Source organism: Aphelocoma coerulescens, chromosome 1A, assembly GCF_041296385.1.
Source record: "Aphelocoma coerulescens isolate FSJ_1873_10779 chromosome 1A, UR_Acoe_1.0, whole genome shotgun sequence".
Taxonomy (NCBI): Eukaryota; Metazoa; Chordata; class Aves; order Passeriformes; family Corvidae; genus Aphelocoma; species Aphelocoma coerulescens.
Window position 1 is genome coordinate 673,983 of NC_091014.1, and position 14,708 is coordinate 688,690.

Sequence of the window (14,708 nt, forward strand, 5' to 3'; positions counted from 1 at the left end):
TTTAGTGACACGGGGCAGCGGCCATACCTGCTGCAGTACCTTTTGAATATTTCTTAGACCATTGTCAACATTTTATTCCGCTCACACTTCTTAGCCTTTCCCGTGCTGAACTTTTTACCCAGCAGCGCTGCCCCGAAGGTCCCGCGGTGCAGCTCTTTTAGTGACACGGGGCAGCGGCCACTCCTGCTGCAGTACCTTTATTGTACCTCTTTTACCATGCTCAGCATTTTATTCCCTATACACCTCTCAGCCTTTCCCGTGCTGAGCTTTTTACCCAGCAGCGCTGCCCCGCCGGTCCCACGGTGCAGCTCTTTTAGTGACACGGGGCAGCGGCCATACCTGCTGCAGTACCTTTTGAATATTTCTTAGACCATTGTCAATATTTTATTCCCCTCACGCTTCCCTTTGTCAATATTTTATTCCGCTCACACTTCCCAGCCTTTCCCGTGCGGCTCTTTTTACCCAGCAGCGCTGCCCCGAAGGTCCCTCGGTGCAGCTCTCTTAGTGACACGGGGCAGGGGCGGAGAGCCCTCTAGGTGCGGCTCCTCTGTGGCACTTTACCGTGTTCTATTTTATTTCATTGGTACCTCGCGCATTGCGCCGGGCGGGTCATTCGGAGACATGCGCCGGCTCTCACAGCGCCCCGCCCGCCGCCGCTCCCCGGGGCCCTCCCCGCTGCTCTCGGGAGATCGCACACCGCAGGCGGCCCAAGCCCCGTCCCGCCGACGGCACTCGCCACCCGCCGCCCGCCGCCGCGTTCTCCCGCTGCCTACCGGCACGAAGCGGCGCTGCCGATGACGGAGCCGATGCGCGGCTGCCACGCCGCTTTCCCCGCGCCTCAGGGCCGGCGGCTTCGGCCCCACAGGGCGGCGTCCCCGCATCCGGGCCAGCCCGCGGAGCTCCTGCCGCCGCCGCCGCCGCCCCCCGACTGAGGGGCCGCGACGCCGGCGCCCCCTTTTATACTCCGCACCCCCCTTTTCCCGCCACTGCCGCGCTGGGCTCCCCCCGCCTCAAAACCGCCCTGAAGCGCCCAAGGCGGGAACGGCGCAGCCGCGACGGTGCCTCAGAGAAGCTCTTTTGGCGGCACGGGGCAGCGGCCACCCCCCCTGCAGTACCTTTATTGTACTTCTTTTATTATGCTCAGCATTTTATTCCCTATACACCTCTCAGCCTTTCCCGTGCTGAGCTTTATAACCAGCAGCGCTGCCCCGAAGGTCCCACGGTGCAGCTCTTTTAGTGACACGGGGCAGCGGCCACTCCTGCTGCAGTACCTTTATTGTAGCTCTTTTACCATGCTCAGCATTTTATTCCCTTTACACCTCTCAGCCATTCCCGTGCTGAGCTTTATAACCAGCAGCGCTGCCCCGCCGGTCCCACGGTGCAGCTCTTTTAGTGACACGGGGCAGCGGCCATACCTGCTGCATTACCTTTTGAGTATTTCTTAGACCATTGTCAAAATTTTATTCCCCTCACACTTCCCTTTGTCAATATTTTATTCCGCTCACACTTCCCAGCCTTTCCCGTGCGGCTCTTTTTACCCAGTAGCGCTGCCCCGAAGGTCCCTCGATGCAGCTCTTTTAGTGACACGGGGCAGCGGCCACTCCTGCTGCAGTACCTTTATTGTACCTCTTTTACCGTGCTCAGCATTTTATTCCCTATACACCTCTCAGCCTTTCCCGTGCGGCTCTTTTTACCCAGCAGCGCTGCCCCAAAGGTCCCGCGGTGCAGCTCTTTTAGTGACACGGGGCAGCGGCCATACCTGCTGCAGTACCTTTTGAATATTTCTTAGACCATTGTCAACATTTTATTCCGCTCACACTTCTTAGCCTTTCCCGTGCTGAACTTTTTACCCAGCAGCGCTGCCCCGAAGGTCCCGCGGTGCAGCTCTTTTAGTGACACGGGGCAGCGGCCACTCCTGCTGCAGTACCTTTATTGTACCTCTTTTACCATGCTCAGCATTTTATTCCCTTTACACCTCTCAGCCTTTCCCGTGCTGAGCTTTTTACCCAGCAGCGCTGCCCCGCCGGTCCCACGGTGCAGCTCTTTTAGTGACACGGGGCAGCGGCCATACCTGCTGCATTACCTTTTGAGTATTTCTTAGACCATTGTCAATATTTTATTCCCCTCACACTTCCCTTTGTCAATATTTTATTCCGCTCACACTTCCCAGCCTTTCCCGTTCGGCTCTTTTTACCCAGCAGCGCTGCCCCGCCGGTCCCACGGTGCAGCTCTTTTAGTGACACGGGGCAGCGGCCACTCCTGCTGCAGTACCTTTATTGTACCTCTTTTACCATGCTCAGCATTTCATTCCCTTTACACCTCTCAGCCTTTCCCGTGCTGCTCTGTATAACCATTAGCACTGCCCCGCCGGTCCCACGGTGCAGCTCTTTTAGTGACACGGGGCAGCGGCCATACCTGCTGCAGTACCTTTTGAATATTTCTTAGACCATTGTCAACATTTTATTCCCCTCACACTTCCCATTGTCAACATTTTAATCCGCTCACACTTCTTAGCCTTTCCCGTGCTGAGCTTTTTACCCAGCAGCGCTGCCCCGCCGGTCCCACGGTGCAGCTCTTTTAGTGACACGGGGCAGCGGCCATACCTGCTGCATTAACTTTTGAGTATTTCTTAGACCATTGTCAATATTTTATTCCCCTCACACTTCCCTTTGTCAATATTTTATTCCGCTCACACTTCCCAGCCTTTCCCGTTCGGCTCTTTTTACCCAGTAGCGCTGCCCCGAAGGTCCCTCGATGCAGCTCTTTTAGTGACACGGGGCAGCGGCCACTCCTGCTGCAGTACCTTTATTGTACCTCTTTTACCGTGCTCAGCATTTTATTCCCTATACACCTCTCAGCCTTTCCCGTGCGGCTCTTTTTACCCAGCAGCGCTGCCCCAAAGGTCCCGCGGTGCAGCTCTTTTAGTGACACGGGGCAGCGGCCACTCCCGCTGCAGTACCTTTATTGTACCTCATTTACCATGCTCAGCATTTCATTCCCTTTACACCTCTCAGCCTTTCCCGTGCTGCTCTTTATAACCATTAGCACTGCCCCGCCGGTCCCACGGTGCAGCTCTTTTAGTGACACGGGGCAGCGGCCATACCTGCTGCAGTACCTTTTGACTATTTCTTAGACCATTGTCAACATTTTATTCCGCTCACACTTCTTAGCCTTTCCCGTGCTGAACTTTTTACCCAGCAGCGCTGCCCCGAAGGTCCCGCGGTGCAGCTCTTTTAGTGACACGGGGCAGCGGCCACTCCTGCTGCAGTACCTTTATTGTACCTCTTTTACCATGCTCAGCATTTCATTCCCTTTACACCTCTCAGCCTTTCCCGTGCTGAGCTTTTTACCCAGCAGCGCTGCCCCGCCGGTCCCACGGTGCAGCTCTTTTAGTGACACGGGGCAGCGGCCATACCTGCTGCATTACCTTTTGAGTATTTCTTAGACCATTGTCAATATTTTATTCCCCTCACACTTCCCTTTGTCAATATTTTATTCCGCTCACACTTCCCAGCCTTTCCCGTGCGGCTCTTTTTACCCAGTAGCGCTGCCCCGCCGGTCCCTCGATGCAGCTCTTTTAGTGACACGGGGCAGCGGCCACTCCTGCTGCAGTACCTTTATTGTACCTCTTTTACCGTGCTCAGCATTTTATTCCCTATACACCTCTCAGCCTTTCCCGTGCGGCTCTTTTTACCCAGCAGCGCTGCCCCAAAGGTCCCGCGGTGCAGCTCTTTTAGTGACACGGGGCAGCGGCCATACCTGCTGCAGTACCTTTTGAATATTTCTTAGACCATTGTCAATATTTTATTCCCCTCACGCTTCCCTTTGTCAATATTTTATTCCGCTCACACTTCCCAGCCTTTCCCGTGCGGCTCTTTTTACCCAGCAGCGCTGCCCCGAAGGTCCCTCGGTGCAGCTCTCTTAGTGACACGGGGCAGGGGCGGAGAGCCCTCTAGGTGCGGCTCCTCTGTGGCACTTTACCGTGTTCTATTTTATTTCATTGGTACCTCGCGCATTGCGCCGGGCGGCTCATTCGGAGACATGCGCCGGCTCTCACAGCGCCCCGCCCGCCGCCGCTCCCCGGGGCCCTCCCCGCTGCTCTCGGGAGATCGCACACCGCAGGCGGCCCAAGCCCCGTCCCGCCGACGGCACTCGCCACCCGCCGCCCGCCGCCGCGTTCTCCCGCTGCCTACCGGCACGAAGCGGCGCTGCCGATGACGGAGCCGATGCGCGGCTGCCACGCCGCTTTCCCCGCGCCTCAGGGCCGGCGGCTTCGGCCCCACAGGGCGGCGTCCCCGCATCCGGGCCAGCCCGCGGAGCTCCTGCCGCCGCCGCCGCCGCCCCCCGACTGAGGGGCCGCGACGCCGGCGCCCCCTTTTATACTCCGCACCCCCCTTTTCCCGCCACTGCCGCGCTGGGCTCCCCCCGCCTCAAAACCGCCCTGAAGCGCCCAAGGCGGGAACGGCGCAGCCGCGACGGTGCCTCAGAGAAGCTCTTTTGGCGGCACGGGGCAGCGGCCACCCCCCCTGCAGTACCTTTATTGTACTTCTTTTATTATGCTCAGCATTTTATTCCCTATACACCTCTCAGCCTTTCCCGTGCTGAGCTTTATAACCAGCAGCGCTGCCCCGAAGGTCCCACGGTGCAGCTCTTTTAGTGACACGGGGCAGCGGCCACTCCTGCTGCAGTACCTTTATTGTACCTCTTTTACCATGCTCAGCATTTTATTCCCTTTACACCTCTCAGCCATTCCCGTGCTGAGCTTTATAACCAGCAGCGCTGCCCCGCCGGTCCCACGGTGCAGCTCTTTTAGTGACACGGGGCAGCGGCCATACCTGCTGCATTACCTTTTGAGTATTTCTTAGACCATTGTCAATATTTTATTCCCCTCACACTTCCCTTTGTCAATATTTTATTCCGCTCACACTTCCCAGCCTTTCCCGTGCGGCTCTTTTTACCCAGTAGCGCTGCCCCGAAGGTCCCTCGATGCAGCTCTTTTAGTGACACGGGGCAGCGGCCACTCCTGCTGCAGTACCTTTATTGTACCTCTTTTACCGTGCTCAGCATTTTATTCCCTATACACCTCTCAGCCTTTCCCGTGCGGCTCTTTTTACCCAGCAGCGCTGCCCCAAAGGTCCCGCGGTGCAGCTCTTTTAGTGACACGGGGCAGCGGCCATACCTGCTGCAGTACCTTTTGAATATTTCTTAGACCATTGTCAATATTTTATTCCCCTCACGCTTCCCTTTGTCAATATTTTATTCCGCTCACACTTCCCAGCCTTTCCCGTGCGGCTCTTTTTACCCAGCAGCGCTGCCCCGAAGGTCCCTCGGTGCAGCTCTCTTAGTGACACGGGGCAGGGGCGGAGAGCCCTCTAGGTGCGGCTCCTCTGTGGCACTTTACCGTGTTCTATTTTATTTCATTGGTACCTCGCGCATTGCGCCGGGCGGCTCATTCGGAGACATGCGCCGGCTCTCATAGCGCCCCGCCCGCCGCCGCTCCCCGGGGCCCTCCCCGCTGCTCTCGGGAGATCGCACACCGCAGGCGGCCCAAGCCCCGTCCCGCCGACGGCACTCGCCACCCGCCGCCCGCCGCCGCGTTCTCCCGCTGCCTACCGGCACGAAGCGGCGCTGCCGATGACGGAGCCGATGCGCGGCTGCCACGCCGCTTTCCCCGCGCCTCAGGGCCGGCGGCTTCGGCCCCACAGGGCGGCGTCCCCGCATCCGGGCCAGCCCGCGGAGCTCCTGCCGCCGCCGCCGCCGCCCCCCGACTGAGGGGCCGCGACGCCGGCGCCCCCTTTTATACTCCGCACCCCCCTTTTCCCGCCACTGCCGCGCTGGGCTCCCCCCGCCTCAAAACCGCCCTGAAGCGCCCAAGGCGGGAACGGCGCAGCCGCGACGGTGCCTCAGAGAAGCTCTTTTGGCGGCACGGGGCAGCGGCCACCCCCCCTGCAGTACCTTTATTGTACTTCTTTTATTATGCTCAGCATTTTATTCCCTATACACCTCTCAGCCTTTCCCGTGCTGAGCTTTATAACCAGCAGCGCTGCCCCGAAGGTCCCACGGTGCAGCTCTTTTAGTGACACGGGGCAGCGGCCACTCCTGCTGCAGTACCTTTATTGTAGCTCTTTTACCATGCTCAGCATTTTATTCCCTTTACACCTCTCAGCCATTCCCGTGCTGAGCTTTATAACCAGCAGCGCTGCCCCGCCGGTCCCACGGTGCAGCTCTTTTAGTGACACGGGGCAGCGGCCATACCTGCTGCATTACCTTTTGAGTATTTCTTAGACCATTGTCAATATTTTATTCCCCTCACACTTCCCTTTGTCAATATTTTATTCCGCTCACACTTCCCAGCCTTTCCCGTGCGGCTCTTTTTACCCAGTAGCGCTGCCCCGAAGGTCCCTCGATGCAGCTCTTTTAGTGACACGGGGCAGCGGCCACTCCTGCTGCAGTACCTTTATTGTACCTCTTTTACCGTGCTCAGCATTTTATTCCCTATACACCTCTCAGCCTTTCCCGTGCGGCTCTTTTTACCCAGCAGCGCTGCCCCAAAGGTCCCGCGGTGCAGCTCTTTTAGTGACACGGGGCAGCGGCCACTCCCGCTGCAGTACCTTTATTGTACCTCATTTACCATGCTCAGCATTTCATTCCCTTTACACCTCTCAGCCTTTCCCGTGCTGCTCTTTATAACCATTAGCACTGCCCCGCCGGTCCCACGGTGCAGCTCTTTTAGTGACACGGGGCAGCGGCCATACCTGCTGCAGTACCTTTTGAATATTTCTTAGACCATTGTCAATATTTTATTCCCCTCACGCTTCCCTTTGTCAATATTTTATTCCGCTCACACTTCCCAGCCTTTCCCGTGCGGCTCTTTTTACCCAGCAGCGCTGCCCCGAAGGTCCCTCGGTGCAGCTCTCTTAGTGACACGGGGCAGGGGCGGAGAGCCCTCTAGGTGCGGCTCCTCTGTGGCACTTTACCGTGTTCTATTTTATTTCATTGGTACCTCGCGCATTGCGCCGGGCGGCTCATTCGGAGACATGCGCCGGCTCTCACAGCGCCCCGCCCGCCGCCGCTCCCCGGGGCCCTCCCCGCTGCTCTCGGGAGATCGCACACCGCAGGCGGCCCAAGCCCCGTCCCGCCGACGGCACTCGCCACCCGCCGCCCGCCGCCGCGTTCTCCCGCTGCCTACCGGCACGAAGCGGCGCTGCCGATGACGGAGCCGATGCGCGGCTGCCACGCCGCTTTCCCCGCGCCTCAGGGCCGGCGGCTTCGGCCCCACAGGGCGGCGTCCCCGCATCCGGGCCAGCCCGCGGAGCTCCTGCCGCCGCCGCCGCCGCCCCCCGACTGAGGGGCCGCGACGCCGGCGCCCCCTTTTATACTCCGCACCCCCCTTTTCCCGCCACTGCCGCGCTGGGCTCCCCCCGCCTCAAAACCGCCCTGAAGCGCCCAAGGCGGGAACGGCGCAGCCGCGACGGTGCCTCAGAGAAGCTCTTTTGGCGGCACGGGGCAGCGGCCACCCCCCCTGCAGTACCTTTATTGTACTTCTTTTATTATGCTCAGCATTTTATTCCCTATACACCTCTCAGCCTTTCCCGTGCTGAGCTTTTTACCCAGCAGCGCTGCCCCGCCGGTCCCACGGTGCAGCTCTTTTAGTGACACGGGGCAGCGGCCACTCCTGCTGCAGTACCTTTTGAATATTTCTTAGACCATTGTCAATATTTTATTCCCCTCACACTTCCCTTTGTCAATATTTTATTCCGCTCACACTTCCCAGCATTTCCCGGGCGGCTCTTTTTACCCAGTAGCGCTGCCCCGAAGGTCCCTCGATGCAGCTCTTTTAGTGACACGGGGCAGCGGCCACTCCCGCTGCAGTACCTTTATTGTACCTCATTTACCATGCTCAGCATTTCATTCCCTTTACACCTCTCAGCCTTTCCCGTGCGGCTCTTTTTACCCAGCAGCGCTGCCCCAAAGGTCCCGCGGTGCAGCTCTTTTAGTGACACGGGGCAGCGGCCATACCTGCTGCAGTACCTTTTGAATATTTCTTAGACCATTGTCAATATTTTATTCCCCTCACGCTTCCCTTTGTCAATATTTTATTCCGCTCACACTTCCCAGCCTTTCCCGTGCGGCTCTTTTTACCCAGCAGCGCTGCCCCGAAGGTCCCTCGGTGCAGCTCTCTTAGTGACACGGGGCAGGGGCGGAGAGCCCTCTAGGTGCGGCTCCTCTGTGGCACTTTACCGTGTTCTATTTTATTTCATTGGTACCTCGCGCATTGCGCCGGGCGGCTCATTCGGAGACATGCGCCGGCTCTCACAGCGCCCCGCCCGCCGCCGCTCCCCGGGGCCCTCCCCGCTGCTCTCGGGAGATCGCACACCGCAGGCGGCCCAAGCCCCGTCCCGCCGACGGCACTCGCCACCCGCCGCCCGCCGCCGCGTTCTCCCGCTGCCTACCGGCACGAAGCGGCGCTGCCGATGACGGAGCCGATGCGCGGCTGCCACGCCGCTTTCCCCGCGCCTCAGGGCCGGCGGCTTCGGCCCCACAGGGCGGCGTCCCCGCATCCGGGCCAGCCCGCGGAGCTCCTGCCGCCGCCGCCGCCGCCCCCCGACTGAGGGGCCGCGACGCCGGCGCCCCCTTTTATACTCCGCACCCCCCTTTTCCCGCCACTGCCGCGCTGGGCTCCCCCCGCCTCAAAACCGCCCTGAAGCGCCCAAGGCGGGAACGGCGCAGCCGCGACGGTGCCTCAGAGAAGCTCTTTTGGCGGCACGGGGCAGCGGCCACCCCCCCTGCAGTACCTTTATTGTACTTCTTTTATTATGCTCAGCATTTTATTCCCTATACACCTCTCAGCCTTTCCCGTGCTGAGCTTTATAACCAGCAGCGCTGCCCCGAAGGTCCCACGGTGCAGCTCTTTTAGTGACACGGGGCAGCGGCCACTCCTGCTGCAGTACCTTTATTGTAGCTCTTTTACCATGCTCAGCATTTTATTCCCTTTACACCTCTCAGCCATTCCCGTGCTGAGCTTTATAACCAGCAGCGCTGCCCCGCCGGTCCCACGGTGCAGCTCTTTTAGTGACACGGGGCAGCGGCCATACCTGCTGCATTACCTTTTGAGTATTTCTTAGACCATTGTCAATATTTTATTCCCCTCACACTTCCCTTTGTCAATATTTTATTCCGCTCACACTTCCCAGCCTTTCCCGTGCGGCTCTTTTTACCCAGTAGCGCTGCCCCGAAGGTCCCTCGATGCAGCTCTTTTAGTGACACGGGGCAGCGGCCACTCCTGCTGCAGTACCTTTATTGTACCTCTTTTACCGTGCTCAGCATTTTATTCCCTATACACCTCTCAGCCTTTCCCGTGCGGCTCTTTTTACCCAGCAGCGCTGCCCCAAAGGTCCCGCGGTGCAGCTCTTTTAGTGACACGGGGCAGCGGCCATACCTGCTGCAGTACCTTTTGAATATTTCTTAGACCATTGTCAATATTTTATTCCCCTCACGCTTCCCTTTGTCAATATTTTATTCCGCTCACACTTCCCAGCCTTTCCCGTGCGGCTCTTTTTACCCAGCAGCGCTGCCCCGAAGGTCCCTCGGTGCAGCTCTCTTAGTGACACGGGGCAGGGGCGGAGAGCCCTCTAGGTGCGGCTCCTCTGTGGCACTTTACCGTGTTCTATTTTATTTCATTGGTACCTCGCGCATTGCGCCGGGCGGCTCATTCGGAGACATGCGCCGGCTCTCATAGCGCCCCGCCCGCCGCCGCTCCCCGGGGCCCTCCCCGCTGCTCTCGGGAGATCGCACACCGCAGGCGGCCCAAGCCCCGTCCCGCCGACGGCACTCGCCACCCGCCGCCCGCCGCCGCGTTCTCCCGCTGCCTACCGGCACGAAGCGGCGCTGCCGATGACGGAGCCGATGCGCGGCTGCCACGCCGCTTTCCCCGCGCCTCAGGGCCGGCGGCTTCGGCCCCACAGGGCGGCGTCCCCGCATCCGGGCCAGCCCGCGGAGCTCCTGCCGCCGCCGCCGCCGCCCCCCGACTGAGGGGCCGCGACGCCGGCGCCCCCTTTTATACTCCGCACCCCCCTTTTCCCGCCACTGCCGCGCTGGGCTCCCCCCGCCTCAAAACCGCCCTGAAGCGCCCAAGGCGGGAACGGCGCAGCCGCGACGGTGCCTCAGAGAAGCTCTTTTGGCGGCACGGGGCAGCGGCCACCCCCCCTGCAGTACCTTTATTGTACTTCTTTTATTATGCTCAGCATTTTATTCCCTATACACCTCTCAGCCTTTCCCGTGCTGAGCTTTTTACCCAGCAGCGCTGCCCCGCCGGTCCCACGGTGCAGCTCTTTTAGTGACACGGGGCAGCGGCCACTCCTGCTGCAGTACCTTTATTGTACCTCTTTTACCGTGCTCAGCATTTTATTCCCTATACACCTCTCAGCCTTTCCCGTGCGGCTCTTTTTACCCAGCAGCGCTGCCCCAAAGGTCCCGCGGTGCAGCTCTTTTAGTGACACGGGGCAGCGGCCACTCCCGCTGCAGTACCTTTATTGTACCTCATTTACCATGCTCAGCATTTCATTCCCTTTACACCTCTCAGCCTTTCCCGTGCTGCTCTTTATAACCATTAGCACTGCCCCGCCGGTCCCACGGTGCAGCTCTTTTAGTGACACGGGGCAGCGGCCATACCTGCTGCAGTACCTTTTGAATATTTCTTAGACCATTGTCAATATTTTATTCCCCTCACGCTTCCCTTTGTCAATATTTTATTCCGCTCACACTTCCCAGCCTTTCCCGTGCGGCTCTTTTTACCCAGCAGCGCTGCCCCGAAGGTCCCTCGGTGCAGCTCTCTTAGTGACACGGGGCAGGGGCGGAGAGCCCTCTAGGTGCGGCTCCTCTGTGGCACTTTACCGTGTTCTATTTTATTTCATTGGTACCTCGCGCATTGCGCCGGGCGGGTCATTCGGAGACATGCGCCGGCTCTCACAGCGCCCCGCCCGCCGCCGCTCCCCGGGGCCCTCCCCGCTGCTCTCGGGAGATCGCACACCGCAGGCGGCCCAAGCCCCGTCCCGCCGACGGCACTCGCCACCCGCCGCCCGCCGCCGCGTTCTCCCGCTGCCTACCGGCACGAAGCGGCGCTGCCGATGACGGAGCCGATGCGCGGCTGCCACGCCGCTTTCCCCGCGCCTCAGGGCCGGCGGCTTCGGCCCCACAGGGCGGCGTCCCCGCATCCGGGCCAGCCCGCGGAGCTCCTGCCGCCGCCGCCGCCGCCCCCCGACTGAGGGGCCGCGACGCCGGCGCCCCCTTTTATACTCCGCACCCCCCTTTTCCCGCCACTGCCGCGCTGGGCTCCCCCCGCCTCAAAACCGCCCTGAAGCGCCCAAGGCGGGAACGGCGCAGCCGCGACGGTGCCTCAGAGAAGCTCTTTTGGCGGCACGGGGCAGCGGCCACCCCCCCTGCAGTACCTTTATTGTACTTCTTTTATTATGCTCAGCATTTTATTCCCTATACACCTCTCAGCCTTTCCCGTGCTGAGCTTTTTACCCAGCAGCGCTGCCCCGCCGGTCCCACGGTGCAGCTCTTTTAGTGACACGGGGCAGCGGCCACTCCTGCTGCAGTACCTTTTGAATATTTCTTAGACCATTGTCAATATTTTATTCCCCTCACACTTCCCTTTGTCAATATTTTATTCCGCTCACACTTCCCAGCATTTCCCGGGCGGCTCTTTTTACCCAGTAGCGCTGCCCCGAAGGTCCCTCGATGCAGCTCTTTTAGTGACACGGGGCAGCGGCCACTCCCGCTGCAGTACCTTTATTGTACCTCATTTACCATGCTCAGCATTTCATTCCCTTTACACCTCTCAGCCTTTCCCGTGCTGCTCTTTATAACCATTAGCACTGCCCCGCCGGTCCCACGGTGCAGCTCTTTTAGTGACACGGGGCAGCGGCCATACCTGCTGCAGTACCTTTTGAATATTTCTTAGACCATTGTCAACATTTTATTCCGCTCACACTTCTTAGCCTTTCCCGTGCTGAACTTTTTACCCAGCAGCGCTGCCCCGAAGGTCCCGCGGTGCAGCTCTTTTAGTGACACGGGGCAGCGGCCACTCCTGCTGCAGTACCTTTATTGTACCTCTTTTACCATGCTCAGCATTTTATTCCCTTTACACCTCTCAGCCATTCCCGTGCTGAGCTTTATAACCAGCAGCGCTGCCCCGAAGGTCCCGCGGTGCAGCTCTTTTAGTGACACGGGGCAGCGGCCACTCCTGCTGCAGTACCTTTATTGTACCTCTTTTACCATGCTCAGCATTTTATTCCCTATACACCTCTCAGCCTTTCCCGTGCTGAGCTTTTTACCCAGCAGCGCTGCCCCGCCGGTCCCACGGTGCAGCTCTTTTAGTGACACGGGGCAGCGGCCATACCTGCTGCATTACCTTTTGAATATTTCTTAGACCATTGTCAATATTTTATTCCCCTCACGCTTCCCTTTGTCAATATTTTATTCCGCTCACACTTCCCAGCCTTTCCCGTGCGGCTCTTTTTACCCAGCAGCGCTGCCCCGAAGGTCCCTCGGTGCAGCTCTCTTAGTGACACGGGGCAGGGGCGGAGAGCCCTCTAGGTGCGGCTCCTCTGTGGCACTTTACCGTGTTCTATTTTATTTCATTGGTACCTCGCGCATTGCGCCGGGCGGCTCATTCGGAGACATGCGCCGGCTCTCACAGCGCCCCGCCCGCCGCCGCTCCCCGGGGCCCTCCCCGCTGCTCTCGGGAGATCGCACACCGCAGGCGGCCCAAGCCCCGTCCCGCCGACGGCACTCGCCACCCGCCGCCCGCCGCCGCGTTCTCCCGCTGCCTACCGGCACGAAGCGGCGCTGCCGATGACGGAGCCGATGCGCGGCTGCCACGCCGCTTTCCCCGCGCCTCAGGGCCGGCGGCTTCGGCCCCACAGGGCGGCGTCCCCGCATCCGGGCCAGCCCGCGGAGCTCCTGCCGCCGCCGCCCCCCGACTGAGGGGCCGCGACGCCGGCGCCCCCTTTTATACTCCGCACCCCCCTTTTCCCGCCACTGCCGCGCTGGGCTCCCCCCGCCTCAAAACCGCCCTGAAGCGCCCAAGGCGGGAACGGCGCAGCCGCGACGGTGCCTCAGAGAAGCTCTTTTGGCGGCACGGGGCAGCGGCCACCCCCCCTGCAGTACCTTTATTGTACTTCTTTTATTATGCTCAGCATTTTATTCCCTATACACCTCTCAGCCTTTCCCGTGCTGAGCTTTATAACCAGCAGCGCTGCCCCGCCGGTCCCACGGTGCAGCTCTTTTAGTGACACGGGGCAGCGGCCACTCCCGCTGCAGTACCTTTATTGTACCTCTTTTACCATGCTCAGCATTTTATTCCCTTTACACCTCTCAGCCTTTCCCGTGCTGCTCTTTATAACCATTAGCACTGCCCCGCCGGTCCCGCGGTGCAGCTCTTTTAGTGACACGGGGCAGCGTCCACTCCTGCTGCAGTACCTTTATTGTACCTCTTTTACCATGCTCAGCATTTTATTCCCTATACACCTCTCAGCCTTTCCCGTGCTGAGCTTTTTACCCAGCAGCGCTGCCCCGCCAGTCCCACGGTGCAGCTCTTTTAGTGACACGGGGCAGCGGCCATACCTGCTGCTGTACCTTTTGAATATTTCTTAGACCATTGTCAATATTTTATTCCCCTCACGCTTCCCTTTGTCAATATTTTATTCCGCTCACTCTTCCCAGCCTTTCCCGTGCGGCTCTTTTTACCCAGCAGCGCTGCCCCGAAGGTCCCTCGGTGCAGCTCTCTTAGTGACACGGGGCAGGGGCGGAGAGCCCTCTAGGTGCGGCTCCTCTGTGGCACTTTACCGTGTTCTATTTTATTTCATTGGTACCTCGCGCATTGCGCCGGGCGGCTCATTCGGAGACATGCGCCGGCTCTCACAGCGCCCCGCCCGCCGCCGCTCCCCGGGGCCCTCCCCGCTGCTCTCGGGAGATCGCACACCGCAGGCGGCCCAAGCCCCGTCCCGCCGACGGCACTCGCCACCCGCCGCCCGCCGCCGCGTTCTCCCGCTGCCTACCGGCACGAAGCGGCGCTGCCGATGACGGAGCCGATGCGCGGCTGCCACGCCGCTTTCCCCGCGCCTCAGGGCCGGCGGCTTCGGCCCCACAGGGCGGCGTCCCCGCATCCGGGCCAGCCCGCGGAGCTCCTGCCGCCGCCGCCGCCGCCCCCCGACTGAGGGGCCGCGACGCCGGCGCCCCCTTTTATACTCCGCACCCCCCTTTTCCCGCCACTGCCGCGCTGGGCTCCCCCCGCCTCAAAACCGCCCTGAAGCGCCCAAGGCGGGAACGGCGCAGCCGCGACGGTGCCTCAGAGAAGCTCTTTTGGCGGCACGGGGCAGCGGCCACCCCCCCTGCAGTACCTTTATTGTACTTCTTTTATTATGCTCAGCATTTTATTCCCTATACACCTCTCAGCCTTTCCCGTGCTGAGCTTTTTACCCAGCAGCGCTGCCCCGCCGGTCCCACGGTGCAGCTCTTTTAGTGACACGGGGCAGCGGCCACTCCTGCTGCAGTACCTTTTGAATATTTCTTAGACCATTGTCAATATTTTATTCCCCTCACACTTCCCTTTGTCAATATTTTATTCCGCTCACACTTCCCAGCATTTCCCGGGCGGCTCTTTTTACCCAGTAGCGCTGCCCCGAAGGTCCCTCGATGCAGCT